At 37.6% G+C, this 26,592-nt stretch overlaps 1 long non-coding RNA gene across 1 annotated transcript in view; it reads right to left on the bottom strand.

The window, feature by feature from the left end:
• The window catches only part of LOC130156379 (uncharacterized), a 146,369-nt gene that overhangs the window by 49,597 nt on the left and 70,180 nt on the right, over positions 1–26,592 (bottom strand). The window contains exons 2-3 of the long non-coding RNA XR_008824398.1: positions 23,179–23,237; positions 1,235–1,375 (exon numbers count right to left, since the gene is read on the bottom strand). This is a non-coding gene — a long non-coding RNA (uncharacterized LOC130156379). The remainder of the gene's footprint in view (positions 1–1,234; positions 1,376–23,178; positions 23,238–26,592) is intronic.

Raw genomic sequence — 26,592 nt, 5'->3', positions numbered from 1 at the left:
TTTATTTACAGGTATCTTTCACCTTTTTTTGCTATGGTACATTGAATTAGCTCACATTTCCATTTGCTTAGTAATCACACGTGGCCATGGTTCAGTTGATGTCCTCCCGGTAACATGTTCGGCTGGGGTAACTTGTCTGTGTAGCTGACCCTTGGCTTTTCACATGGTTACTATGTCATCTGATCTTTTCAAAATTTTGCTTTGTTATGATCCTATATTTGCAGTGTAGGCCTACTCTCCTTTGACCACAACACTAACACATGCCTTGGGTAAAAACAATGAAATGTAGTGCTCGGGGCCAATAATTCCACAGTTTTTCATAAACTGCAGGAAGCTTTACTTTGGTCCTCTTACTGTTTCCTCACCATTTTGCTGATACTCATACCTGAGGTAATGCAGAATATTTTAAGGTAAAATAAATAAATGGGAAAATGACACTACATCAGTCTAAGTGCTGCTAACAGGAGTTCGAAAACAGTACAGAACAAATAGGGAAAATATTGTATATGTAAATCATTTGTGAAATCAAGTTGAAATTAATGACAAACAAAACTGAGTTCCCTTTGTGGTTGATTTCCATTTAGCTGCACCCAACAATATAATAGTTATCAAAGAAAGCTACCAATTAGATTTTAATTCAAAACATTTCCAGAAAACAGTTCCCAAATCTCAATTGATATCTCTCCAACAACCTCCTAATTGCAGCAAGTTGGTGGTAAAGAAAAAAAAAAAACTGCTTTAAATGAAAAAGATGTATTCCGTCTGCTGGAGCATGCAGTATCCTTTTCATAATTATTCCCAGAATTTCCCCTATACATGAGCTTCCGCTGAAGATTATATATAGACAGATAGATATGTGTGTGTGTGTTTGTGTGCGTGCGCACATGCACATGGACATATGCTGAGAAGGAGACAGGAAATGGTATTGTATCAAAATCTAAGGAATTTATCTAATGTTCTACCACCATTTTGTGGAGTGTACTATGAGGCAAATGTTAAAAAGACCACAGAGTTCAGAGTTGGGGTATTTCTTCCATTATTTTACCAAGCGGGGTGCCTTCTTGAAAGGAACTTTGGCATAATCAGGAATTCAGAATCACCTATCATAAGATTTTCCAGCGCCTGTCTGATCCTCTGATCCGAAAGCCTTATATACCTTTTGTATCTAAACACAGAATAAAATATATCAACTTACTCAGAAACTGCAGCAAAAGCACATTCTTCCTCCACTTACCTGCATGAGGTAGCGACAGACCATCCCATGATTTTGCCTTCATCTAATGTGAGACAACACTCCTTGGAACGCCCGCCGTCTTATCCTTGCCATTTTCCTCTGTGCACAACTGAAGCTTGTTGACAGCCCTTCTGCACAGTCCTAAAGAGACCCAAGAAAGATGACACTGAGACATCTGAAGCCTGTTCTGCATAGCAAGAACACGATCCACATCACGAGAGATGGAAAAACTTAAAAATATTATTTAAGTTTCATGTTTCAACAGAAATTTCCAAGTAGATGATCACGAATGTCTTTGAGACCTGCAAAATCATCACTATGGTGTCTAGGAAGCACTTAAGATACCCGACCGGCCTCCACACTGAAAGACCAGAGCACTTGTCTTCATTCCAGGTCAGGGAGCAACAGCCAGCTTCTTGCTTTTAGCTTTCCCGGTTGGAAACTACATAACCCTCTAGAAAAGGTTGAACCCTTCCAAACTGGATTTCTAAACATGGTATGGAGGTTGACAGGGTTATACTGCACATTCCAGACTGCACAGCATACCTTCATTGAGCTACCAGAGAAGACGGATAAGCAAACTAAAGATGAGGCAAAGGTTATAAGAGGACAGTGCTAAGCATTCTTTGCAAGGAAGGACTAGATGTAGAAATCAGCATGCAAGGAACATAACAGACATTTATTAGCTAACAGTGTTATAAAAGCAGATTTTTTTGCACAGTTCATGAATGCTTTCAAATATAACCTCAGTAATAGCAGACAACGCACCTCCTGGCATTCCTCTCACACTGAAAGTTTGAATCTAGTAGGACCCCTGGAGCAGCTGGTTCCATTTATCTGCTCAGCAGCTACAGTTTCTGGGAGACAGAGGTCTCACAGAGACAACTGTAGTAGGCTGCATTGACCTTATGTCCTGGTTTCAGGTGGGATAGAGTTAATTTTCTTCTTAGTAGCTGGTACAGTGCTGTGTTTTGGATTTAGGATGAGAAGAATGTCGATAAAACAGTGATGTTTTAGATGTTGCTAAGTAATACTTACTCTAAGTCCAAGACTTTCCAGTTTCCCATGCTCTGCCAATGAGCAGGTGCACAAGAAGCCAGGAGGGAGCAGAGGCAGGACAGCTGACCCAGACCTGCCAAAGGGATATTCCACACCACAGGGCATCCATCACGCACATTATATAAACTGGGGGGAGTTGGCTGGGGGCCACCAATCGCTGCTCAGGGGCTTGCTGAGCATCAGTCAGCAGGTGGTGAGCAATGGCATTGTGTATTGCTTGGGGTTTCTTTCCCTTGGGTTTGATTCCTCTCTCTCCCTCTCCTCTTCATTACAATTTTTATTGTTGTTGTTTTTACTATTATTACACTTTATTTCAATTACTAAACTGTTCTTAACCCATGGGTTTTACTCTTTTCTGATCCTTCTCCCCATCCCACTGGGTTGCAGGGTCAGGGGAGGAGTGAGTGAGCAGCTGCGTGGTAGTTGCTGATTGGGGTTAAACCACACCACCCTACCACCCAGGATAAACCAGAATGGGCTCTGCAGATCTGCCTGGCTCTTCTGGGCCCAGACTGAACAGACAGACATATGTATGTACGGTGTATGTGTGCATTTAAAGTAGCCTGCTATCATCAGTTCCTACATGACATACCTGAAAGATCAACCGAGGGAAGTCTGAGGTACTATGCATCTACAGATGAAAGAATTATCTGAAAATTGTAGCAGTAAATAAATAAATAAAAGTTGGGGCATGTTACATTTTGCCACAATATACCTGCTCTACTTTCATCATCAATTCAACCAACATGAAAATGCCTTGATTTTTCTCCAAAAAGCATCCACAGAGAGTCTGGCATCTTCAGTACACATTATATTACCTCTCGCAATTTTGCAAAACTCGGATTCACTATAAATGTTTGTGGCTATAAGATATCATCTTTGTTTTCTCACCTTGCTTTGCCAATTTAGTTTTATTTTCCATAATCAGGAAATCTCTTTAAATGTTAGAAAAATCAATAATTATGTGAAAGATTTTTTTACAGACTATTTTTTCCCATTTGTTTGCAGAAAAAAAAAAAACAAAACAGAGATTTAGGGTCTTCAGCAGACTAATGGAAGAGAATCAAAAGGTGTCAATGCAATCTCTGGCACAACAAATTCAATCATCGTATCCATTCAAAGAAGTTGTAACACTATTTTATGTTACACTTTATGTCCCTGACTTCATGCATTTTTACTTGATCACATTTGCCCACAGAAGAATGCAGATGACTTCCCTTCCATGTAAAATTAAGTTGAGGAACTAGCAAAGCAGAGTAGTTTGTCTGTAGTATCTGCAAAACCTGTTTTAACAAGGGATTCTACCCACCACCCATTCTACAGCTAAGGTCAGCAACAGAATGTGGTTCTAGATGCAAACCTTCATGAAGTTGTGGGCTATTTCAGTTCAAGTGTTTTGATCAGAACTGCCTGTGGTGTTTCAGTGAATGTGATCAATAAGGAGCCCAAGAAAAACTTGAGTGCTGGTCAAGAGAGAAGGTTGTTACTTCTCAGCAGAAGCAAAATTTACCAGCTAGTGTCACAGTCACACATAAAACAAATGAGAGGTGGAGCTGCCTCTAGTAAATATTTTTTGTCTTTCATCAGAGAAGTATGGTCTGAATAATAGCTCTGACAAAGACCAGCATCTCTAAGATCAAGATTACAACACATACCAACAGGCCAGAGGGGAAAATATCTCGGTGAAAGACCAAACAAAAAATCACTTGTAGTTCTGATTATCAGTCAGCCAGAGAACTGCTCCCTGGAAGGTTGTTCAGGCACACTGTCCCACCCCCATACCATTACATTACAGCTACAAGAAAGACATGGAAGTCACACACCAGTACCCACAGACATCCACATATGTTGACTTCATTAAAATCATATTGTGTTTTGCTCTCAGTTTTTTTATCTGTAGGAAAGTGTCCTCTCCCGGATGTTTTCTCCCCCCTCTATTTCCCTTTTTAAGATGCTGAGGACCCTGCCTCCTTCTTCCTGTGGGTAATTGAAAAAAAAAACCACAAAAAAAGTCATAATTTGATCTCTGCTTTGTCTCTTGCTATAATAAAAAGATCTTCCTTTATATCACACTTTTATATGCTTGACAGCTATGCTTGACAGTTAGTAATAAAACTCGAGTCATAATCTGCTTTCAGTTAGAAGAGTCATCTTGCAACCCTTTGGTATTCTTGTCAAAAATAATAATTGCTTATTGTCAACATTAACCTCCTTGAGCCTGCAGATCCATCATTCCCATTGCTCAACTTAACAAGCATTACTGACTACAAAAACCCGCTGCTGAGGTAACGGATGGGACACTCTTGCTGCTACATCTTACTAGATATTCCTCCAATAGTAGTTGATGGTAACATTAACTGGGAACAGTTCAAAACAAGTTCTTATAAAACTTTTGTTAGAGTAAAAAATACAGGCTCTGATGGATTAAAATAATTCACAAAAATCTGCTTTTATTAAGAAATGCCACAGATACTTGTAATATAACATACCACTCAAGTTTTGTTGTGTTTTTTTTAAAATGTTTTTAACCGGAAAGTGAAATCTGAACTTGTTGTACCACAGGCAGTACTCGGAACAAATGGGATAACGCTCAAGATGATAATCTTTCACAGTTTTCCATCAAACTTTTCCTGTTTGGTACATTTTAGGTGCTAATCTCTTCACTTGGATTTTGTTGGATATCCGAGCTACAAGGAGAAAGTTGGAGACATGGGTAGAAGAGTCTAGTGTGTGATTAATAAGATCACTTCAGGGGAAAAAGCCTTTTAAATTAAAAACAAATTTACTAAGCAGTTAGAAATCCAGCTAGATATCCATTTGGATAAGTAAGAAAATACAATACACACTTCAAAGTGGAAATTGTGGCACCATTTTAAGCACCATATGTTATGAATGCTATCTCCATAAAGCAACCTGAAAATATAGTAATTCGATGGAAAAAAAAAAAAAAAGAGGAAAAAAGGATTAAACTGTAAAAGTTGCTCACTGAAGTCCAAGCCAAGAATTACAGTACAACTAATTTTCTTCCTCATGACTCCATTTCCTTTATAAAAGGAAACTGAAGGGGAAAACTACAACTGCTGTCCAGGCATTTTCATTAGGACCCAAGAAGCAGCTGACTGTTTATTCTATTTATTCTATGAGCTGACTGTTCTATTCTATGAAAAACTGAAATAAGTTTTTCATAGAATCATTTGAGACTCCATAACTTGCCTTGGTACCCATTTCAAACACATCTTTGCGCGCACGATTTCTAGTTACGTTAATGGCACCTCATGCAAAAACAGTTATCGGGGCTGTGTAATGCTGGAATGGTTACTCAGTGACAAGGTAGCATCGTTCCTGTCCAAATTTTTTAAGAAAAGACTAGGCAAACAACAAATGTTGGTAGTCCAGATGCATGTGCGCCTGCTTCAGTTCAGTGAGTTGGATTCAGATTTCTTCTGCTGTCTTGGAGCAACAGAATTCTGCAACTACTGTCCAAATCCACACTGCTCCATCAGTGTCCCCATTTCTCCCTATAGTCAGGTTCAAATGGCCATACTCCCAGTAATAAAGATTGTACCGTACATATTTCTTGGTGTAATGCAGATGCTTTGTCTTTTTATGCTTTCAACAAATGAGCTGCAGGATTTGGTCTTTGATGAAATATTCAGTATACATCCTCTTCGAAAGGACTAGGAAAAACAACAGCTCTGAGAAAAGCTCTCTGAACTTGAAGTAACATGCAAAAGGGTTATCCACAGAAACATGTATTCAAACAGAATGTTATGTCATGCTAACTAATTATTTTATTACAGGCTTCCTCAAGTAGCTTTAGGTAACTGTGCTCCAGCCTACATACTAGTATAATATTCTATCAAGTATCATGTCACTGTTCTATGAATCACCAATAATAAGGAAACCCTTCAGAGGTGAACAAATAACGTAAGCCAACCTCACGGAAAAACAAATGGAAAATTTAAATTAATCATTGATCATATTCAACTACATGAATATCAAACATACATATATGTGTAAATACTTACAAAACAGTATTTGCATTAGTCACTGACTAGCAAGTTACTCCTCTGAGCCTTCTTGTCTTTGAGTAAGAAAGACAATGAAAGTTAATCTATTTTTGATCATCAGGAGATGAACTGTAAGTTTTGAACAGTATAAATGCTTTCCCAACTTTTCCTAATTATGCAAATGCTTCTAAGGAAACGTGAAGCTCAATCCACGTGTCAGTCAGAGTACTGTGAATCCACACCATTTGCTCCATTTCAACCATGTCATTAATAGGTTCGTCTATATCCTGTTAGCAATGCACACATTTCTGAATTGTTTAGCCTCATGTTTGGATAAATATGACACCTTATGTAACATTATTTGTGCAAGAGATTGCAATGCAACTGGTACCACATAATATTAATATTAATCCTAAATGTGTTTATAATTCTAAAATGTAATTAGTCTAAAAATCCGTGTGCTCAGCACATAAGTATGAAATTCATAATGCAAATCACAATACTCATAGATTGTTACCAACCCATAGTAATTGTTAAAATATGAGAATTTGATTGGGCTTAACATGTGAAATGAAAGGTTCTGTGTTTCATGAAACTAGTAGCATTTATGGCGATATAAAATATCACATCAGGCTTGTATTTTCCTAACTGGAGAGGTGCCAGAGTAGTGAAAAATTTCTGTTGATGACAAACAGTGATGCAAATTTGAAGATATTTTTAATGTATCAACACCAGTTAGATGTGGTTTGAGATTTTATTTGTCCATTGAACTCAACAGCAGAAACATGATTTGAGAAGGTGCATTTTAAAACTCCACTTTGATCAAAACCACAATGTTGCATCTTATCTGGGTTCATGCACCTAGACCATGAATTTTAATCTACAAAGATCTAAGGAGGATTGTGTATTACGGTCTTACCAACCTGTTGACCTTACTATATCCAATCTATCTCCTAAAAATATCAGGTAGACCTTCTTTGATGCCCAAGCACGATGCATAATTTGGAACGACTGTGAGCTAAATGACAACGTGCGGAGATTCACACAGTAGCCACACATGCTTTCTGACCTTGTGGGCATAAAGCACTGCTGGTCCTAATGCTATTAGACAACTCAATGCACAGCGGTGTCCATACTAAGAAAATCCTGTTTGTTCAGTGAAAGCAGCAGTGTGGACAAAGAAACAGCCACCTATGTTGGGTTTTTTTTTTTTTTGTGGCTCACCTGAAAGACTCCTGGCTGGTTTGAATAAAGGGAGAGGTAATTTGTGATTACTCTTCACATGCTTTGGAAGGTTTTAGGCTTCCAAGATGAATTATTTTAGTGCTTACTACATTGTCCTGTGAGTGCAAATAGCTGTAATTAAATCACTCTTACACAACCAGTACAGAAACACCACATCACCATTCTCGGGCAAACCAGATTTCACAAAGCACAATGCTCTTTAATTTGTTGGAAGAGGAAAATAACAATTCTGTGAATGCTAACAGCCAATAATACTTTTGCAGATATTTCAGTTGTCATTCATCTGCTATTCTGGGCAGGCAGTAGATTTTAAGCATTGCAACTCATAAGCAGTGTTGGCTGTGGGCTGGGATAGCACTATTGGTAAGCTATTGGCATCTTATTGCTCGCAAGGGAAGGGCTGCCATAGACTTCACCTCACTTTTATACCTGTGTAGTTTTCCCTTTTCTGTTAACAACAACAACAAAAAGACTCATTGGGATTTCCCTCACACTTGAAGCTCCTGCTGCATGAATGATATGCTCGTGATCAAACTCCAATCAGATCTGCTGTCCAGGATATGAGTTTTGGGTACATTTCACATCTGTCTATGTGGCATTATGTATATTGCCAGGATTCCAGCCTAAAGGCTGAACTGAAACACTGACTTCAGTTCTCAGGAAGCTACAGACTGTTACATACAAATATTTGTAAAGCACTTCACACTTTTTGGAAATACAGAGTAGGTTACGTTGTCCATGAACACATAACCAAAGGTTCCCTCTCTGCTTCTGTGAAGTACTTCTAGCCTGTGAAAGTGTATTCAAAATGAGCACAGTCAGACAAGTACCAAAAATACGGTCCTATCCTAAATAGTAACTTTTTAGCAATATCTAGTGGGCTTACCACACAATTGTGGTTTCACTAATTTTCAGTCTGTTTGAAAAGAAAAGATAAATGCCTTTAATAAGGGTAACTCCATTATAATGAGCCATGATGCCAGTATTACTGAGGAAAAAATCTAAGACCAGTTGTATTGATACAGCTGATGGCATCAGTTGGCCCATAAAATTATACTCAAATTACACATGAGGGGAGTAAGTGCAGTTTGACAGCTAACACCCAAGTGCACATTTCTGGCCTCACTTTATTAGAAATCTTACATACTTACTAAAGGAGGCTGTGAGATCAAAAAATTGACAGAATTATGGTGATTGTGAGAGAAAGGGCCACATCTGATAAATTCCTCTCCTCCTCCCCATGCCCTGCCCTCTTAGCACTGGTTGGGATGTCAAACTGTCCTGTATCACATGTAGCAAAGACATATTATCTTGTTAAACTCACATTCATATTCCAAACATCACAGAAAGGCTATTGTAGCAGCCAACTCCATGTAAACCTTTCTCTGTTCCAGAGATGGGTTACATTCACGGTTTTAATGTAGTGTGTTTTCTGTTGGCTTATAAGTGGACAGACTAGACACTGTTTTCAGAGAGAACTTCAGAATCACAAAATACCCTGGCAAACATCAAGACTTGTGCTTAGTCTCGCCAAAGGCAATGTGCCCCCAAAAGAAACTCAAAGAAAGCTGTATTCAGCTACAAAAACACATTGAATCCACTTCACAGAGCATTTAGTGTTGATTTGGTTAGTGCAAATGTGATATTTGCGTCAAATTCTTGTGTCTAAAGTAGGTAAAAAAAAGGTCAGCCAGGCATGATTTCCTTACTTTCTTCTAAGCAGGACTGTCTGTATGTACAGTATTCCTTGTGGAAATAACACAAAAAATGAAGTTAGATGATGGAATGATATAAAGACTATCCAAATATATCATCTCTCATGTTAAATCTTCTATAATTGCATTAGCAATGAGTGACTTCAGTTCCTGCATCAACTTACTGCAGCTCCAAAAAAGTGCCCAGATTACAACTGGTTCGAGTTTTCTCTTGAATTCTGTACCAAAACCCCATCGGAACACTGAAGTCGCACTCTCTCCAATCACCACTGCTTATGAATAGGATCTTTCTCTTGGTTTTGCTGCTGTTGTTGTGTGCTAACTGCCCTGCCCCCTTCCACTCTCCAAACCCGTGTGAACAGCTAATTCATCTGGGCAAGGGCAAGGGCACTTTGTATTGATCCTCTGCTGAACTTTAGTAAAGTGACTGCGCAAGGGTTTTGAGATGTGCTGCTGCACCACAATCTGCTTTGGTTTTATTCCTCTATTATTCTTGAATTTTATCTGAAATACAGGAAGACTTTTCCTGGGAACAGACTTGAACATGACCCTACGGCTTATTATATCTCCTTTCTCTTTTTTGAGTTACTAATATATGAGATTGGAGGGGCACTGAATAATACAAAAACACTCATTATGCTCATAATGACAGCTTTGCAGCTAGCCTCTGCAGAAAGACTTGGAAATGCTTAAATTTTTTAATTACAAGGGACTTAAAATGGGAGCCCACCAGTGCAAATAAAAGATTTACTTATCACCTCCTTCTACTGCATTAATCTTAGAGGTATTTGACAAAACATAATCACAAACATGCCTGCCAATATTTTGACAATAGGGATTTTTCTTTTTCTTTTTTTACTCTATTTGAAGAGAGGAAAGCTGGAAGAAAAAAAGAATTAGTGTTGAATACGTTCACCAGCAGGCCAAGACCATACATTACGTGGGTAATACCTGAACTTCCAGTGTGTGTGTGAAGAAGCCAAAAAATCATCCAAGGATTAAAACACCAGTAACAAGAATTTGTCACAAATATTGCTACTACATATTAACTGCATCTTAGCTATCAGTTCTGACCTGAAATTAATGTACACTGAATATTTTTATAAATGCTACAGATACACTTTTACCAAAAAGGTTCATGGTGTCAGAATAATTCTTGTTAGCCACAGAAAGTGCCTGATTCCAATGACATTTAGAGGGATTATAAAAATATTCTGACTTTGCTGATATTTGAGGGTTTCACATTTGCCTGATGATTTTAAAACTTCATCTACAGCCACTGACTACATTACAGGTTATTGCAAAAGCCACTTTATAACAGGTAGATCTGTCATGCAATGGGGTGCTGATTTTAGCTGGTTTATTACTTCATCCTTCACCTGTGATAAAAACCTTGGATGCTTGGGTCTGGTAGCAAGAATATAATCCTAGTAATGGAAAAAGGTCTTTCTTACTAAAAAACTTCTTATCCGAGTAGTGCCACCACAGAATTGCAAATCTTCCTATTTCCAAAATGTTACTTTGTATTTTTGAAGTGCTGTGTTTTCTTATTCAAGTTCCACTGGGGCCAAGCTATCAACATACATACTTGACTGCATGAGGAAACTAAATACATATGAGAAGTTTTGTGCACTGACTTCTTCCCCAGCTTATGCAGATCACTGAAGAGAATCAGTCTAATCACAAAAGTAATTTTACTGCTGATAGCACTTACATGCAAAAAGACACAAGGCTGAGATGTAGGCTTTTTACCTTGCTGAATTACCATGCATTAAGTAAGAGTTAAAGAACTAAGGCAAATTACCTGGTTCTTCTTTGCTACAAGCTAAAGCATGCAGTCTACTGTGAAATACCTAGTTAAACTGCAGTATCTTGGTTGTCTCTGCATGTATTTACCCAAGCATCCTGTAGGTTAAGAGTAGTCATAAAAGCTTATAAGATGACTGGTGAGAAACATTTAATCAAACTTTTTTAAAATAACAAAGGAATAGCACTATTATTTTTTTTTCAAAATCACTAATTTAAGACAATTTCCTCAAGACTTCAGAGGACAGCTAAGCAATGTTTAGCAAACAAAAATTGTTTTTTAATTGCAACCACCCTCCCAAAGATTTCAGGGCTATTTTTTTATTTCAAACAAAATGACAACTAAGATAGTTATCACTTTTTACACAAAAAAGAGGATGTTCCCTATCTATTACAGCTGTCATCCTAGAAGGCAGTAGCCAACGACATACCTTTTCCCCTTTGTCTTTCATAGTTCAAAGCCTTATATTTAAGGCAGTTAGATGTAATTCTTTAGCTGTTACCATGCTGTTCTCTGATTGAGGCTGGAAGGGGACTTAAGTCTTTTTCGAGGGTGTTAGAGTAGGTGATCGTACAGCACAGGGTCAGATCTCCAGCTGGCATTAACGGATGTCATCCCATCGAAGTCCCTGATGCTGCATCGAACCTGGATGTCCGAGGCTCTGACCTAGTAACCAAACAGATGTTTTCCAGCCTCTGTCAATACTGGGCTACTCTTTCCTGAAACTTAGGATTGGAAGTAACTATGGTAATTTGGACTCCACTTTCTGATCTCTGTTGGCACATGTCAGTGTTCTAATGGCAGAGCAAGAAAGAATCACCATCAGCACAGCCTGCTCATGCTGCTGCTGTTTCTGATGCTGACGCTTTTGATGTCCTAAAAGCTGTTGCCATTGCATCCCTCCGTGTTGATGCCACTGCACATCCTTGGGATAAAAGCCAAACAGCACTTTCTTTGTACTCTCCTGCCAAGATAATTTTAACCCCCTATACTCCCTCAAAATATAGACTCACTGATTCGGGCTGAGATGAAATTTCTGTAGAACTTACAACAACTTAAAACAACTCTAAAGGCATGGAAAGGACTCATAAAATACCACAGGATGGGTAATCAGATTAATTGGTGGTATATTAGTTTAAAGTCTCTTGTTCTGTAGTGACAAACCCATTGTTTTTCAATCAATAAGTTGTTCAATGTACTCTAATCTTTTCAAAGTACTTTCACATCTGTGTTGCATGCCTAGCTTCCTGACATACTAGTTACCATTGTATATTCACCTGCTTATGCTAGACATAAACAGTAGTTTCCATATTATAGTTTTTTCATTGAAAATAAGCTGAGGAAGTCAGGGGTTTGGCTTCGTGAAACCTCATCAGTAGGATTTTGGTTTTTTTCCAAACAAAGATGAAACATGAAATTCATGTTCAGGTACTTGTTCTGACTGACTCATTGAAACTGGGACTAGTGGGTGTCAGTGGAATGTTCCATTTCTGACTCATCTTTAATTTTTCTTAGTACGGTCTGAGCTCATGCATCTTTCAGTCACTCTGCATATTCTAACCCTGTTCATTTATGGTCAGATTCTTCTACCCTGTCAACAGTATGGTACTTATACTGATTGCCAAAGCACTATTTATTGAGCATAGTTACTATTTAATGGAAGAGTGGCTGTTTGACTCTTGGCCTGGGACATGCAAAAATCATATGCATTTTAAAATTATCTGTGGCTGAAAAGGTTTATAACACACAACAGCCAGAAACATGGTGATTTTCAAAAGTTTAGAAGAAGTAGAAAAGGTTGGAAAAGATTTGTAAAGACATAGCACGGAAAAATATGAGTAAATAAAGGTCAAGCCCATTACCAGCAGCAACAGCAAGCGTAGTTTTAGAAAATCCTTTGTTTCAGACTCTGGTGGCTCTTCTACCAGCACCACTACCCTTAAGTGGGAATGTCACCTCTGTTTGTTTCTTTGTTTTTCCTGTGACTATTTATCCTTTTTCCCTGTGTTGTTTTTTTTTTTATTTTCCTGAAGGATTTAAATGAGCTCGGTAATCTTTTTTAAGTATAAAAAATACCCGTCTGGCTATAACAACAGGAGACATAATTATTTCAAGATCTTATTTTCCCAATTGGGGACTTTGGAGGCAAACTGGCTAGGCTTTGAGTTTGCTTGGAGAGCTTGAAGTGGAAACAGAGTATCTGCAGCCTCACACAGCTCTTCCATCTGCTTTGAAATTTCCTTCTAAAATAAGCTATCTTACAGTGTTAAGGGAACTCTGTGAATGGATCACAAAAATCCTGTTAAAAGGTTTAGTGCACAAATGCAGGTTTTAAATCTGGACTTGTATGTGGCCGTTCAGTTAAAACAATTTCAGTGTTTTGGGTTTTTTCCATCTCCTAAAAATATGAAGCAGTTGTTTTTTCCATAAAGCACAACGTCTTTGAAACACTGAAAACTTATAGCTTGCTTGTCATTACACTGGTCAGTAAACATCAGGGTGAACTTCATATATTTTTCATGGAGTAAGAATTTCAAAACTGCAGTTCTTTATCAGCGTATAATTTATTCAGCACAAAAGACAGCAAACATTCTTTTGGCTGATGTGTTTTCAGGCAACTTCTTAAAGTACTGTTTTTGAAACATGAAACACAAGCCTGTGAACACCAATACAGACATTTGAAATCAGTGAAATTGATAGAATAGGATCTGGTCTGAGTCACATCTCTACTAAGATTGAAACACTGAGAAAACAGTACTTTAAAAAGGCTCAGTTATTTTAATTATTGAAAAATTCTAGCAAAACCACTGAACAGATACTTTGAATATGTAATTGAACTTAATGCCCCAAATAAAAAAGAAAGGCACTGGGGCTGTTAACATCAAAGCTCACATTCACAATCTAGGCCTTGCAACTGATAAACTCCTTCTGGAAAAAAAAATACTGGAAAAATCTCCATATTTCAGTGTCACTTGAGTAAAACTGACATGATAAAAGCAAATATGTGAAGAAAGAAAAGGCAAAGTTGGGTCAGGTTCCAGCTCCCAGCAATACTATATCATACAAACTCTTAAGTAATGAACTTCATTTAAAAGTAAATTAAGTATTTCTTAGGCAGCTACAAATGAGGCTTTTTTTCTATAGCCTCTACTGAAATACCACTATCGCAGTATCAAACAAAATAAGCAACAGACACATTGAAAGCAACACTATTCAGATACGTATTTCTACGCTGTTGCAAAGTGCAAATGGTTAACATAAAAACCATTTTTTTCTGGCAAATGATTTATATTAGTTTTGGGGGTTTATAAAAGAATTAATTTTCATGATGGTCCACAGAGGGTTTCTACTAGCCAAAAGTGGTATGTTAAGAATGTCTAAAAAGTATTGCCTTAAAAATCACTAACGTTGCTAGAAAGTTTTCAGAGCAATTTTTTTATTAGACACACAAGACGACTGTCCTAGGCATCTAGAAGGCATCTTTTCAGAGATGCTGAAGACTTTGCCATTCTCAATATTTCTCTGGAAGCTGATAGTGCTTATCTTCTAACACAGAACTTTTCATGTAAGGGCAAACCTGTATTATAAAATACACACAAACACATACATACTTCCTTATATATATTCAATACACATAGATAGATCAATCAATCTCAGGTGTGAGCTGGATTAAAAATAAACCTTCAAAATAGGTTAGTTTTAGTCTGGGTTGTTTCAGTGGTCCATGGTTGTGTCACTGTCCTTCAAAGAGCTGTAGCAGTCCAATGTGAAGGCCACAAACTGTACTGGCTGTAGATGCATGCAAGCACCTCTTAAAATGGTTTCCATATCAAAGACACTATCATGTTGACCTGCCATCTCATGGACAAAGATATCGTACCTATTTCTTGATTCTGTTAAAAGACAGCTGTATATTTGGGTGCAATAAAAGAGCACCACCATTAGAGATGTTTGTAAAATCATACATGCTGCATGAATCTACGTAAAATTCCAGAATCTCTCACCCTACTCACTTTTGTGCACGAATTACTGCAAACAGTGACACAGACTTATTGTGATTGTCTATCTTTATTGCTTGTAGCTCAGGTAAAGTTCCTTAAAAGACAGACAGACAGACAGACAGACAGACAGACAGACAGACACCCCCCACCCCCCCACCCACCCACACACACACCCCCACCCCCTGGGTTGAAAGAAAATGCATATCTTACTGCAATAGTAAAGTGATAAATATTCTCAAGCTAGACATCTAAATAATAATACTTCCCACTCAAAAATATACAGGGCGTTGTATGGTTTGCTGCTGCTTTACAAAATCCAAGAACAAAAAATGAGCAGGAGTAATCTTACTTTTAAAAATGAAAAAGAATAATTGAAAAATAAATCTACTAGAATACATATATTTCAGAAAACCTTTCCTCTCCTGATTCAACCTTGAAAGTCAGAGTACTTTTGTGGGATTTTTTTTTTTTAAGAAAAAGGAATAAAGGCTGATTATTTACATTTTCCAAAATTCTCTTTTTAACTTTTTCAAGCAGGATTTTTTTTCCTATTTAAGCCATTGTAGTGCTGTTTCTAGGACTAGAAGTCAGTAATACATAAACCATGCAACCTTCTGAAATAGGGTTACACATATACATAGAAGAGTACAGAGTAATCCAGCTTCCAGCCTTTCAATTACACCTACCACCTATTACCCACAAAATGTAGAAATCCCAAGGTACACAAATATCTCTAAAGGGTAGATTTAGTGTGGTCAGCCAACCACATGGTCTTTCAGGGGTAGATTCTGAATAATCCTGGTAATAAATCATGAATACACAATTTGCTTTATCCTTATTTCTGAAAAATGAAAGGTCAAGCTGAGCACATGACCACAGACTCTTGATGACAATGCTCAAGTTCATTTCCTCTCTGCACATGCAGCAGCTATTGCTATACATTTCTTCCTGTAAGGCACACAGCTCATAATGTGTTTTTTCACAGTTCTAGTTATAGTAAAAAGATTCCAGCTGTCATTTGTCATTCCTGGTATTCTACACTAATATATCTGAAATCAGAGAAAATAATGATATAATGTATATTATATAATTTATATATATATTACACACATAAATAGAAAAAAGACTGTATACTTTGGCTTGACCAATAGTCTATAGTCAACAGCAATAAACAATCAGTACATATTGTGTTCAGAAAAACATGGGTATCTATTGATTACTTTTTTCTAAAACAAAAGACCACATCTCTATTGTTTCTCACAAAACAAATGTGACCAAATTTCTTTTTAAAAGGAAATCTCTAAGTTTGCAGATAGTTGAACCTCAATTAAACCCTTGCCAAGAAACAACTTGCTATTCATCCAGGGCAGTAATTCTTTACATGGATCTTGACTCAGCAAAATATTAGAGCATCTACTTCACTTTGGCATGCCCACATGATTTGCTGGGCAGAAATGCAATTCTGTTTACATACTGTGTTTAACTGAAACTTCATTGCTTAGCAAATGTATTTCATTCTTCATCACTTTGTGGAGGCTTACAGTTTTATAAGTGGAAATGTGTATCCTTGACAGTAGATAGTCTTTTATTACTTACAAGTTATTAATTGATCTTAAAATTACCTTACCAATGAGCTAATCTTTCTGATGAATAATACATATTATATGTATACACACTATATATATACTGTATATAACATGTATTTTTAATATATAACACATACTGTATATATTGGTTAAAAATACATCTCTGTTTATTTCAGTGCAAATTTTGCCAAAGACTACAGTAGTGTCATAAAAGTGATTACTCAAGCTCCCTATATTTAAAATGAACTGCTGGATGTATGTAACTTCTTTTTAAAAAAGGCACATTCAATTGGTAATCCAGTCAATTCCCCTTACTGATTCAAAAGCAGTTTCATATGTTTTATCTATGTCTGAATGCTTGTGCCATTTCTGTGGGCTTGCAATCACGTTTCATACAACCTACAACCACTTTTCAAAGTTTTTGTATTCTCTCAAGCTCTGTGAGAGAGCTTGTGAAACAAGAGAAAAGAATGATTTCGCACAATATACAGTAAATTACAGAAAGCACATTGGGAAAGAAAAAAATTTAAAAATAATTTTGACCACACAATTTTTTTTTAGATGATTCTTTCTTTTGGAAGTACGTAAAATTGAACATGAAATCTATACTTCTTTCTAAATTTATTTTCTTAATATACCATATATTTTTTTCAATTCACTAATACAGAAATATGGTTGAAATCTGATTATCTTTGATATTTCCTTCAACTGGCACATGAAAAAGATGTTGATGATCAGGAACCGATCCTGTTTCCATTAACTTCACTAAGAGCTGGACTATATCCTAAATATATAGTATAAAAAAGAGAATATAATTTTAGGTATAAATACCTGTTAGAAAACATTTGCAGCTTGTAATAATTTAAATAACTAAATATGCAATCTAACAGGTGTTTGCACTACACGCAGCACACCAGACATGCACCACACAGACAGGTGGAAATGGCATGGTGTGGTGGCAGTGGTGAGTAGGGAAGACAAGCATCCCAAAGCATCCTTCAACAACAGCGCATACCAGATGTTCAAAAGATCCTATACATTTACAAAGGCAGTAGTGGCATTAAGGCATCAATTTCTAGAGTGCTGTGAAAGAGAAAATTAGCAAGGTTCAGTCTTATGGAGGGGTCTCACATGCAGTACCCTAGTAAGCAATGTGGCATGCAAAGGGGCAGGAACTCTTCTGTAAGGTTAGTCATTTTATGCTCTTGCTGCTATCTCCGAGACACCTTCCTCCACAGTGGCACTGCTCTGGACTATGGGAGCTGAGCACTGAACCCCTAGTGAACCCCTGAGCAAAGCAACTAAGAACTTCTCTGAGACCAGAAATTCCACCTCTCCTGCAGAGCCAGGCTACCCACAGCTCCCCTCTAAGGCATCTAGCAGTTAAGACGCAATAAAAAGACACTGACATGCTGTGTAAGCATTGTTCCTGACTCTAGTTATCCCAGTTATTTTTTTATGTTTTCCCCTTAAATGAGGAAGACATCAGGTGGTAACTCAAACCCTGAGATACACAGACATTTACCTTTTGGAACAAACAGCTTAAACAGTGTTAGATACAGATGTCTAAGTGTTTTGAAAGTATCAGCCTACGGAAGTAAAAAGAAACTACCTGTTTAAATTTGGAGAATTTTATTTAAAATCTGCATGTAGAACTGGGATTGCTTGTTAGTTGATACGCTATAGCAAATGAGGCTTATTTGCAGAGTATATGAAGTGCCTGGATTTCTGTTCGAATCGGGAAAAGCAATACATTTGAATTTTCATTAGACTGCTCCATTTTTACAAAAATGATTCATTGTATAAAAACAGTAGTAAGTGGCTTACTCTCTGTCTTTGTCAACAGACAACTGGCAAATTGCTGGCTGCATATTTCTGTTAGACTACTTGTGTATGGAAATCTGACTGCTTTGCAAGCAATTTAATCAACAGTGTAAATAACCTGTGTAAAATAACCAACAGAGCAAATGCCTTTAAATAATCAAGGCTCTTTAATGTACATACAATAGGCTTTTGTACCTACAATAGACTTGATCTTTATAACCATGGTTCGTTCTCACCTATTATACCACATTGTGCTCTGTAGTAATCAATGCATATAGAGGCTTGATTCTCAAATCTACTCTTTAGTAGGTGCAATTTTTCACCCACAGAAAATTGTGTCCACAATTTCACACTACTAATAAGTTGCCAGGAAAAATAAGATAGGATTACAGATGTAAAAGCTGGAAGCTTGGCCTGGAAATTGGACTGTGATGCATAAATAAAAATCAATCTATCACAACAACAACAAAAAACAAAAACAAAACCAAAAAAAAGAGGAGTGATTTGCTAATGTTCTCCAGATACATCTCCCATTTTTCTTAAGCAATGAAAGTTCCCTGGGTTTTACAACATGGTAGAAGTTTGGTAACATCAAAATTAACAGCTGGCTGGACATCGACCCCAAAGAGTGGTGGTAAATGGAGTTACACCCCGCTGGCACCGGCCACAAGCGGCGTCCCCAGGGCTCAGTGCTGGCGCCGGTCCTGCTTAATGCCTTTATCGATGATCTGGGCGAGGGGATCGAGTGCTCCCTCGGTACCTTTGCAGACAACACCAAGTTGGGGAACAGCATTGATCTGCTGGAGGCAGGCAGGCTCTGCAGAGGGTCTGAGCAGGCTGGGCTGATGGACCGAGGCCAATGGTATGAGGTTCAGCCAGGAGCAGTGCCAGGTCCTGCACCTGGGTCACAGCAACCCCACACAGCGCTACAGGCTTGGGGCAGAGTGGCTGGGAAGCTGCCTGGTGGGAAAGGACCTGGGGGTGCTGGCTGGTGGCCGGCTGAACATGAGCCAGCAGTGTGCCCAGGAATCCAACAGCATCCTGGCTTGTATCCAAAACAGTGTGGCCAGCAGGGCTGGGGGAGTGATGGTGCCCTTGTACTTAGCATGGATGAGGCCGCACCTTGAATCCTGGGTTCAGTTTTGGGGCCCTCACTCCAGGAGGGACACGGAGGTGCTGGAGCGTGTCCAGAGACGGGCAATGGAGCTGGGGAAGGGGCTGGAGCACAAGTCTCATGGGAAGCAGCTGAGGGAACTGGGGGTCTTGAGTCTGGAAAGGAGGAGACTCAGGGGGGACATTATTGCTCTCTACAGCTATGTGAGAGGAGGCTGCAGGCAGGTGGCAGTCAGTCTCTTCTGCCAGATAATAAGCAACAGGACAAGAGGAAATCAAGTTGCACCAGGGGAGCTGCACCTGGCAATCAAAATCAATCAAATAAGGAAACTCAGCTTTTTTGTTGTATATAGTAAACGAAGACCTTTAAGACTTGTTATTCACAGATACCCAAAGCTTTTTGATCCTTCACTATAAAGCTTTCAAAGACTTGTGTGGTGGCACACAACTGTCTCAAGTTACATTTGGAGAGAATAAGTTGCAGCTTAGAATAAACTGCAGCTTAGATTCTATCAGAATAAACTTGGACCCATGAAACTTGGGCCTATAAGCATTCTGTCTAGTGTCAGAAGAATAGCATTAAGAAAAATAATTTAGAAGAATATTTTGGTTTTTGTGTAGAAAAGGAGAAAGAGATACGGAAGCTAAGAACAGTAAAAAAATCAGATTATTTTTAAATAGGAACTTTTGTAGGAAATGTGGCTTTTAATATTGCTTAATCTAAATTTGAAATTCTTTCCTGCATTGGTCATCCATTGTGTCTTCAATCCTTTTGTTGAGCAAAGGGACATAGGACAAAACCATGGAAATAGATACGTATACTATTATTTATAGTATCTGATATACCTAAGTCACTTACTAATTCAGGGCATGAGACTCCTTTTTAGAAGACAATTTAAATATTGCCACTAACTTCTATGTGAGCAACTGCAAGACATGGGTGTGAACTTTTGTTATTTAATATGCAATTCCAATGTTAAAAAACATTATCAATAGTGAATTAATAATATAGTTTAAATAGATGGTGGGGGTTTGAGTCTAAATTCCAGAACAAAGTATCACATACAATTTGTACTTAACATCAGCATTCATTTTCCCTCCACCTCTTCCTCTACCTCAAGGATGCGAAATGCCTTCAAACACAAAGACTAACTGGTGGGGGGATTCCCTTCTACTATGACTCTCACATCCCTTGTCTGCCCTAGCCCATTCAGGAAGTGCTCCCAATCTTCCAAAACATTTAAGTAAATGTCTTTCTCTTGAAGTATCTCCCAGGCCCTGTTAGGAATTACATAAAATTTCTCTTGGCAGTGACCACATCCACATACTGGCCTTGTTTAGACCATGGATCCCACATATTTGGAAGGATGTCAGGACAAAATCAGATGACGATGACAAGGACTCACATACAGATTTTATATTTCTCTCATTCAGAGGAAAAAAAAAATATCATCACTGTTGTCCTCCAGAGCCCAGTCCTCACATAGCCCTCACAGACATTTTTATCTTCTGGAGGAACAGCTAAAGAAATGTCAGCCATATTTGGGCATCAATTTAAATTACAATTTTTTTGTATTCCCAGTGAAAAAAGTAACCCAATAACTTCTAAATTAAATTGAAATTGAGTTAAGTTATGGTAAAAGCACCACAGGGTACACAGATTCATACTAATGCAGTGTACGTGTATTCATGTAATTGTGAACTTAATTAGGAATTCAGACCTGAAGCATAAGTTGCTTGAAAGGAAAAAAATAAATATTTTGAAATACATCAATTGGTGAATATGCCTTCTACAAGAACACATCAAACAAAACAGTACTATCTACAGACAACAAAAGAGATAAATGTATCATCACACAGTATATAAAATGGATATGTAGATCAATATGGTGTATTAGGATATCCTAAAACCAAATCCTAGACATTCCATTTGTGGGAAGGGGGCAATATTGCTGTAATTATTCAATTTCAATTAATTTAATTTCAGTAGTTTATAACTTTATAAATAGGCTTCAAAATTTAAGCGTCTCTTTTTTGGCCTAGAATTTAGGAATAAGCGGAACTGAAGCAGAACACACACAATGTCATTTAGTATTTAGATGGATGACTAACACATCAGACTAACAGGCACTTAGGTACTTTTGGTCCTCAGTACATTACCATGCTTGAAATTAAACACATGAATTATTTTTTTTAAAAAAATTTGAGCCACAATTATGTCATGGACAATTAAAATCAATACTGCTTACAAACCAAAAAAAACCCCCAGATGCGATATTCCATCTTACAAACTTCAAATTACATTTTTCACACCTGATTAATGAGGAACCTTTGAGAATTGCAGCACAGTATACCTACTTTTGTCTTTTTTTTCCTCAAGGATGACAGAGGGTCAGGTACAGGCAGCTCTAACATCCAGGAAGAGCACATGAATAACCAGATAACTCAGGCAGTACGGAGAGCAGTTCTCCACCCTTTCATCCCTGCAAACAGTATTTGTCCCTTTGATCCCTGAGCAGATCAAACAAAATCCACTAATCAATTATTTTGTTTTTTGTCTTCCAGATGCCGCCACAGGCCTTCAAATGCTGATGGCTAAGTACTTCAGGAATATTTTATTTGTTTACTTTTACAAAACAAATGTTTACCACAAAGGAATATTTTTTCCATCTTGTTATTTCTCTCACCATCCAAAACCATAACTGAAAGCATTCATTTTAAAATAGTTGTGAAAGCTTTTTAGCATTAATTTATTTTGAATATAAAATTTGGAAACTATTGGAAACTTAACTTCGAAAGTGGATTTCTTACACTGACATTTTTTCAAAACTGCTGAACTTTGGACTTGACAGCATCTTCACTCTCACCAGCAAAACTCTAGAGGGTTAGGCTTGAATGGACTATTTGAGGGGTGGTGGAGGAGAAAACACATTTCTCTAACACAGAGGTTTCATAAATGTGTGAGGAATAGCTACTTGCCTCCACAAGAATGATAATAAAAATGAGTGGTTTCGGCTGCCCAGTTCTCTGTGACATTGAAGGGGTCTGAGGGACTGACTACCTGGGTGGGCAGTCCATCACATGGCTGCCACTTACACTGTGGTTTCTCGCACATGCTTTGTACCCATCTTAGTCCTCTTCAGTTGCTAACACTGCAGTACAGCTCCTCAGCCTGATCTAAACCACTTAAATAAAACTCAGATGTGTCTCTTGTATTTCTTACTTATGCACATATGTTTGTTTATGTAGGGTTTTATTGGTGCTGCAGCTATATCCACAAAGGTTCATCTTCAACTACTAAATCAGAAAATGCTAACCAGAAAGGTTCAGTCCTGGTAAGGTCATATTATTAGTACCACCAGTGCATCAGTAGCATGCTTACAAGTCATTAAAAATAATAAACATTTTTAAAAAGCAGAGATCAGAAAGAGAGAAGAAAACTAGACTACAAAGGAAGAGCAGCTGAAGTATTGCAATAATAATGTGATAGGAGAAGAAGTTTGGGGAAAGGAAGGAACACTAAAGTGAAACTACAGTGGTGGACCTTGGATTATAATAACCTGATAGCAAAAAAGGTTACTCACCAACTGACACTTGAGAGAAGTTCAGAAGCTGTTGCAGGTGGGTGTCACAGAAGCACCAGCTAAGCAAAAAAGAACAAAAATACATGACAAACTGAATAAAGTACAAGCAACATACAATGGTAATTTCAAAATAGTGGAAGGAGAAAGATAAAAGATGGTATGCATTGAAAAAACAGATGAAGAAAAAGCAGAAACACTCTATTTGTAACAAAGATGCTTTTATCCCACAAGAATGGTATTACTTAACTATCTTTGGAAAATTTTCCATTAGGCTTCCTATTTCTAGATTTGGTTGAAATACTGTTAAAAATATAAGGTGAGTAGATTACTCAGCAAGCAAAGTTTACCCTAAAAAATCCTTCTGGCCCTCTCCCAGTTATTTTCCACAGACATCTTTCTCAAAATTCTGCACACAGGGATATGATACAAGAGAATAACAAAACCAATTATTCATTGTGAATAGAGTAACTCTAAACTTCTCAAGGCAATAGCACAGAAGACAGCTTGCAGGTATTATTACTTAGAGCTTAGATTTTATAATTACCAAAGGAAGAACAGAAATTAAGTACCAGAATGGAATTCATTAAAATTATTTAGGTTAGGATGGCCCCATGGAAGCCATCTAGTCTAATCACCTGCTCAAGGGAGGGTTAAATTCAAAACTAAATCAGATTTCTCAGGACTCATCCAGTCAGCTTTTGAAAATCTTCAAGGATCTTCAGGGTCCAAAACCTCTCTTCTGTCACTTTCAAATAAATATATGGGCACACACACCTTCTATAACCATCTTAAATTTCTTTAGACATGAAAATATTAGTTTTCTAATTCAGTTGTCTGGTTTTGCCCAGCACATGATTTATCCCTAACGTCTATTATAGCAGGAAATATTTCCTCTCTGTAGGTGTCTGTTCCCCACCCAGCTATGAAAAGAGTCCAGAAGAATAGTTTATGCGAGACAAGTAACCTTTAGACAAGTAAAGTTATTTAAGATGACCCTAATTATGATGTTCAGGCTTGAGCTCATTACCAGTTCCTCTCAGATGGGGTCCTTTCCACTATTCTATACCACACATTGAATCCTAGTATTGATTCAAAATGGAATTTACTTTTAGGAAGAATCTTGTATTGCCCAAGATCTTGGAAAACCTTCCATATACTATCATGCAAATAGGGACCGGTAACCCTATGCTTAAATAGTGACTGATAATCATATGCTGCATTGTTCTGTATGGAAACCTGCAAGTATGTTTTATTGATACATTAGCATAATCTATTTTTCCACAGGCTATGTTGTTCCTGCATTTATTAGGAGTTAATAATATGTTCTATCCCTCTTTCCACATTGAATGGACTATTTTATTCCTCTGTATATATATATTTTTACTCCTGCAGTAGCAATTTGATGCTACAAATCCCTTTGTTAATAAAAACACAGAGTAAACTGAGAGTGAGTACATCAAAGGCCCTACTTTTCAGGCCCAGAGAGAAGACCATAGTGACTGGCTTTTTTCCTAAATAGACATTTGAATGTCTGTGTATTAAAGTTCTGAATGTTGATGAACTTGGCTTGTTGGCAGTCCTTCTTCAGATTCTGATTAGTATTTTTGTTGCATTTTCTCAAGCATTTTTTCATAGCACTTTGTGAAAAATTAGTGACACATGCACTGACGTTCCAGTGGTGCTGTGATCTGAACAATATCACTTAAGACTAGAAACATGCACATGTCTAACAAATATGCAAAAGGATGACTGAGCTGACCACTGTCAAACATGGTGCAGCCAAATAGTAATAAGGTTGCAAGTAGCCCACTCCTCTCTCATTGCTGGAACAAAAAGTCAAACCATGAGCAGGAGGAAAAGGGAAGAGATTTGCAGTGACCCGTAATGATTTCATAGGGGAGGTTCCAGCAATGCTTACCCCATCATCAGGGAAAGCCAAGAAAATTTAATTTCTGCACTGTGCTCTCCTACTGGTTTGTAACCCAGGAACTAAGAGACTGAAATATGTAACTGGTAATCACGACTCCGTGAGAATCAGGCAGCACCCAGAAGAAAGTTATGGGAAACTGGGAAGTGATTTGATGATGCCTTTTCTAATGAGGAAGAAAGGATTGTATGAATTAGACAGAACTGTATCACAGGGAGATGAAAGGAACTTAAGACTTTAAGAAAACTCAACTGAGACACAGCATTGCCCTGGCACTATGTTACAACTTTATAATTCTATATGAGTAAAGAGAGAGGCAGCAATATAGGTCATGGACATAACTGTCTATCTGGCTAGTGCAAAAATTCATGGCATTTGGAAAAGAGCCCAAATAATCACTTGATGAAGAAGTACTAGGTCCACTTGGACCAGGAGTCTCCAGGTTGCAAGACCTGTAGATACATTTGGATTAAGCTCTCCAAAATTCCTGCCGGCTCCAGTAGACACACTCTGATAATTTTTTGCTTAAAACACATTTTGATACCATGGTGTCATGACACAACTCCCAGAGCCAGAAACCGTTTTGAGATACCCATTGCCTATGAAGGTGTAGGTTAATTGGTTAAGTCAGAGTTGCAAAGAAGGTGAACCAGTTTGACTGGGTGAAGGGAGAAGTAAATTGTCCTGATGGAACATGGAAAAGAAGGCATACTGTTTCTAGTAGGAAGGCAGAAAAATATTTTAAATGGCAAGAAAAAAACAGACTATGGAATTTCCAAGCATTTCAGTGAAAGAAACCCTTAATCTCATCTATTAATATTTGTCTATTAAACTGCAGCATATCTATTGTGTACTTCGCATTTTCCAGACAGATGGATTGAATCTGTGATCTAAAAGACAAATGAGAGTGAGAATAATAATTTAAAATAAAAAGATACCTGAATCTAGTGAAAGATTTGGGTGAACATCGGCTCTTATTTTATTATTCGATCATATTTCCTTCTTTGTTTTGTCATTTCAGCTATGATCCCTAAGGGACAAGAAGCACCTTTAGCCATATGTTTGTAGCAGGATTTTGCCTCCAAACATATTTGAAACTATTGCATATCCTCAGCATCGCTGCTCCTCTGACTAAAACAAAACCAACTTCTGCTCTAAATATATGTGATAATTATGAGAGTTCTTAGTTAATAGCTTTGTCTTTAACAAACACTTCTTATAAAAGAATTCCATCAGCTACCTTAACAATTAATAAATATCACTATGATTGGAAGCATTTGCTGTTTTCCATATTGTTTATATGTATTGTGTACATATATATTCTCAATCATTCTCCATGAATTAGAGAAAAGTAAATCTTCTCTCCTTCCCTTGATTTTCTCCCTGCAGTTATTTAGAAGTCCAGTTCATATATTGTGTCCTACTTTGATAAGAAAGAAATACTATTGATATTTTTTATTTCAGTTTGATAAAAAGCATGTTTGTTT

Source organism: Falco biarmicus, chromosome 10, assembly GCF_023638135.1.
Source record: "Falco biarmicus isolate bFalBia1 chromosome 10, bFalBia1.pri, whole genome shotgun sequence".
NCBI classification, from domain to species: domain Eukaryota; kingdom Metazoa; phylum Chordata; class Aves; order Falconiformes; family Falconidae; genus Falco; species Falco biarmicus.
Note: the sequence above shows the minus strand (reverse complement) of the source record. Positions and strands in the feature narration are given on the sequence as shown.